Source organism: Lactuca sativa, chromosome 6, assembly GCF_002870075.4.
Source record: "Lactuca sativa cultivar Salinas chromosome 6, Lsat_Salinas_v11, whole genome shotgun sequence".
Lineage (NCBI taxonomy): Eukaryota > Viridiplantae > Streptophyta > Magnoliopsida > Asterales > Asteraceae > Lactuca > Lactuca sativa.
The window spans coordinates 142,568,266-142,573,453 of record NC_056628.2 but is presented as its reverse complement, the minus strand read 5'-3'; the positions used below and the strand labels follow the sequence as shown (position 1 = coordinate 142,573,453).

Here is a 5,188-nt window from a genome sequence, read left to right as displayed (position 1 = left end):
ATTAAAGCTTACCTTTATCGAGACCAATTCTGAAAGCTTTTGTAGATGGTTTATAATCTCTCTATCCATAAAACCAACTTTTTAGCATCATCCACACAAATTGATAAGGGCACCTTCAAACGTACTAGTTCTGATTTAGAACTAATCGGGTGGTATTAGTTTAATGAAAATCAATATTTATAGGCCCTATAAAAACATTTTGGACAAACCAAAGTAGTTCTTTGTATTTTGGATGTTCTAAAGTAGTTCTTCGTATTTTAGACTCTTAATTCACATTCTGGAATCAAAGTAAATACATAGCCTACATTTCATTACTCTCTATGTACTATTACTAAGATTTATGCTAGTTATATGGTACCAATGACTAATGTAACGATGTCACTATATGCAACATGGTTTTCTGAAGATGTTCCGCTAATTCTAAACTTGTTCTATGCATTCCACACTACATAAAATTGTTTATTGACTAAAATGCAAGTAAATTAATCGGTAAACTAATATGGTTTATTGAATCAATTGTAGAAAAAAACACAATATCTTCAATGATTCGGTCAAAAGAATTTTAGAATCACCACCGTCCAGAATGCTTTGTCTGATATCTTCATGGGTGAGTTGTGCGTATATATATATATATATATATATATATATATATATATAACGAGAGAGAGAGAGAGAGAGAGAGTTAGGTTCAAATGTTTTTAACAACTATTGTGTGCCTAAATGCACCAATGAGAATTCAAGAAATAATAAATTATTAAATAAATCATTAAAGGGTATTTTGGACTTTTTATGCTTTTAATTAAAGGAAATAATTTAATTGGAATCCTATAATTAAGGAAATAATAGAATATCACGTATCTGATCCCTTAAATCATGGTTCCTTCATCTTCATAACCCTAATTCTATATCGGAGTATAGAATTATCTTCTTTACCCACCATAGTCGAAATGTACAACCACGAGATAGCCACCTCCACCGTATACAAATACCTACCAACAGATCACACCACCGGCGACATCATTGTTTTTCCCCTTCCAGCATTGAAACCCTAAATCTGAAACCGTAACCACTATCCTAGTTTTGGTCAATTAAGAAACCAGTGTTCGATTTTGGTTCCAATTTCCCTATGAACTGATCGTTGTTCATCGTGTCATGCAAATAATCGAAGATGGTGTTGGCGGAGTTAGGGGAGCATTTCACGTGCTCTCCTGCAGATGAGCAATGCCACGATCATAGATGAGAAGGTCCTTAATGATTGTTTAAACGAGATCACGCGCACTCTTCTTCAATCCGATGTTCAGTTCAAGCTCGTTCGAAGATCGTCAATCTCGATGATCTCGCTGCAGGTCATAACAAGCGGAGAATCATCCAGCCGATGCATATTGTTGTTGTAGTAGTAGTTTTTTTCCTCATATTTGTTGATCCGGTGTAATCTAAGCATATATTGAATTAGTTAATTTGTATTGCTAGTCATTGATTGGATTATATGTGGCTGCTACAAGAAATTTGAAATACTAAAATAAGGCAATGAAATGTGAATATAGTGGAACAAATTACAAACATGGTGTGATTCAAGAAGTCCGGTTCCAATGATTGAAATTGTACTTCAGCAAAATGTATAAAATCGATTCAGATTGAATTTCAATTCCAAACTACAAACATTCTAGCTGATAATAGTCGTTTACATAATGGAAGAGACATCTATTTTCTATATTTTTCTAGTGTTGAGTGTTTGCTTATGATGTAGACGCTCATGATACTATGGCATATATTGGACCAATGTTGTTAGGTTCACTTTGTGCTGTTTAACAATGATTTATCTATTTCTTCTAGGCTATATTTACCGTGCTCTACAAGATGTTAGATCCTGGGAAGCCATCTTTCACACCCAAGAAAAGGAAACCACATGTTGTCATGTTTGTGGGTTTATAAGGTATTTTGTTCATGTAACTTTTGTTGTTTGTAAACTGTAAATTGTCATCATACATTTATTTGTATTATTTTATGTATTTGGATCCTTGATGACATGTGCTACTGAATGTGAATGACTCAGGGTCTGGAAAAACTACTACACATAAAAAATATGCCCATTACCACCAAAAGAAGGGCTGGAAACCAGCTTTGGTATGTGCAAATACATTCAGAGCCGGTGCCTTTGATCAACTGAAGCATAATGCAAATGCTAAATCACATGATTAATTCTTTATAGTGGCATGTAAAGTTATAACTACCAGAGTTTATTCTCTATGTTCTGAGAGAATGTATTCTATGTATTATGCAAGATTGTATTCTAATTATTCTACCAGAATGTATTATATGTATTCTGCCAGAATGTATTCTATGTATTCTGTCAGAATGTGTAAATTGACAGGAATTGCAGGTAACATGCTTTTAACCATTCTTAGTTTTTGTTGCATTTGTGATAGGAATAGTCAGAAGAAGTGCTTGAAGACCTGATATGAATGACTTGAAGAATGAGTCAATGTTTGATCACGCTCACAGTTTAAGAATCTTCTTATTTTTTAAGAATTACACTTGTTGTTATTAATGAATTGTATATTTAAGAATACTGATTTTTTTGTGATATTCTTTTAGAATATGTATAAATATATTAAAATGTATAAGGTTATTAGTATGTAAGAATATGTATGAATTTGTATTTAAGTTCGAATGTATATGAAAATATAAAAATGTTGTTATTCTTCAACAGGTAGTTCAACAATTCTGTTATTCTTCATTAATATTCTAATAGAATATAACGTTGAAAGAAAATTATTCTAACAAAAAAATATTCTGACGGAATAAAATCGATAATGTTTAAAAATTATGTTTAGAATTAAATTGAATCAATTTAAAAAAATCAGATTATTAAAATTAGGAGAATTAATTATCCCTAAAATTCTGAAAATTTCCTTTTTTAAATATAGTTAATTGTCCAGAATACCCTTATGCTGAATTTTGTGTGATTATGTGGTACATGTTACCCTATTGTAATATCATAGACTCTCAGATCATGATCATTGATTCTATTCCATCCGTGGTCCAAAACTGTGCATTATGGCACACAATAGTTACTAGAAACAAAATAACCTAACTCTCTCTCTCTCTCTCTCTCTATATATATATATATATATATATATATATATATATATATATATATATATATATATATATATACACACACACACATTTGGACTAGGGCTTGACCCATTTTCCCCTACTAAAAAATGCCCAGTTCAAAGTGGTTATTATAAAAAAAAAATGATTATTTTATTGCAAAATTCCTTGAAAACTTGGTTAGATTACTCAATATCCCTTATATATAAATAACAACATAAATCGGATCAATTTAAATCATGGGCCGAAACTAAACTTAAGGCCGAAAAATGCCTACAATTTAATACATACATATAGACATATACTAACAACCCACAACTTGAATGGGAGATCAATTCTGAACGGTCAAACTGGATCTAAAATCAAGAAAACTTTAGCATTGTTACATTATACCATGATGGTGTTGGTGGACTATTGTTGTAGCGTGCAAAGTAAATTGCAAATCCAACATGTTTCAACGTTTCTCGTTTCGATTAATACAAGATTTCTTTTTCAAAGTTATTTGTGCTCATACTTTATTATCGATTTGCTATTGTTTATTGCATATATTAGTTGATTACTTTTTCGTATTATTAGTATTGGGAAATTATTTATATCATTGGTATTAAAGAATAAGCGGTTGTTTTACATTCAAACTCTCTTATTATACTTGTAAGAAACCTTGGTTAATTTCTTGTACTTTTGTGAATCTAAGAATGAACTTTCAATATATACCATTGTCCCCTAAAATCCTTTAAAAAATGACTAGTCGGAATTTACAATTCATGTATTCAATCAATGTCTATGACAATATATGATGCTCTTTTATAACTCTTATAGTGATATCGGAAGAGTACGAAGACTAGAAACCGATCAAGAGTCGTATCACCCATCATCTGTTCATCTTCACCAACTTGGAGTTGTCAGAGTTACAAAGAGAAAAGGCAAGAGAGACAAAGAGAACGATATGGATTTGTGGTCGACATTAAGGAGGCAGGTGGACAACATTGGCCTCGTTGTTGGGGTTGTCATGTCGGCGGCATTAGCCATGACTTCTGGAACTTCTGGAACATCTGGACGACTGATGACAAACCACCATGATTTCTAGCACAACATCGAACAACCCCCATCATGATTAATGCATCTGTCCGGAGTTGGGATTTCAAGATTTGTAAATGAGTTATGGAATGTTAAAGGAGGATGTAGGATCTTTATTATCTGTTAACGATTTCTATAACTTAAGTGCTTGAAAATGAGTTTTGGGGATTTTGTTCAATCGATTTTTTGCTATTGGGAAATTTTGACTATTAAATGGAAAGTCATTGGCAATTTTGGCTAGATTAGTAATTTTCTCATAATAAAATGTATGAATTTTGAGAGTAAAGCTATAAATATCATCATTCCTATTGTCTTCTATATCTATAAAGAAAGAATATTATTTTAATTAAATTTATGTTTAAGTTTCTTAGAGGTGCGAACTTATGTGTCGATTGTCACATTATATTTAATTAGGGATGATAAATTAGACAGTTGTGTCGTGTTTTCAATTGATACAACAATTTTTTATGACTCAAACACAACATGATGTCATATTTTGCTTTAATAACACAAAAATGATCAAATTAAAACACGATAAAAACGACCAACACAACAAACACGGAAAAGATCTTCTTGCAAAGCTTGGAAAGAAAACAAGCACCAAAGAGGAAGAAGTGTTTAACAACCTCTATAGACTTTGAATCCTCAAGGGGAGGCTTGGAAGTTGTGACATCCCCATTTTCACGGCCAGAAAAGACCGATTTTGTTTATGCTTTATAAAAATCAGAGTACCTCTTTTAATAGAAATGTTGCGGAATTTGTTCCCAGTAAAATATGATAAATACGTTATCAAAGCATTTCCAAAGAAAAGTATTTTTTTAATTCATTTTAAAACATTTGGGATGTCATCGTCAATACAGAAACATAAGCACAAATAGAACTTACATTCATTATCACTAGTGATTTATATCTCCTTAATCTCTCCGTGTAATGTGACTTCATAACTTCTACATACGAACTTTGTTTTCGTCTGTCTTTTTGTTGGATTAGTGTC

General features: G+C 31.6%; 1 long non-coding RNA gene across 1 annotated transcript; it reads left to right on the top strand.

Annotated features, from left to right (window-relative positions):
* Positions 1–1,833: 1,833 nt before the first annotated feature.
* LOC122194736 (uncharacterized) lies at positions 1,834–2,398 on the top strand. Its single transcript, XR_006184409.1, has 2 exons — positions 1,834–1,933; positions 2,054–2,398. It is a non-coding gene; the product is annotated as an uncharacterized LOC122194736 (long non-coding RNA).
* The last annotated feature ends 2,790 nt before the right edge of the window (positions 2,399–5,188 follow it).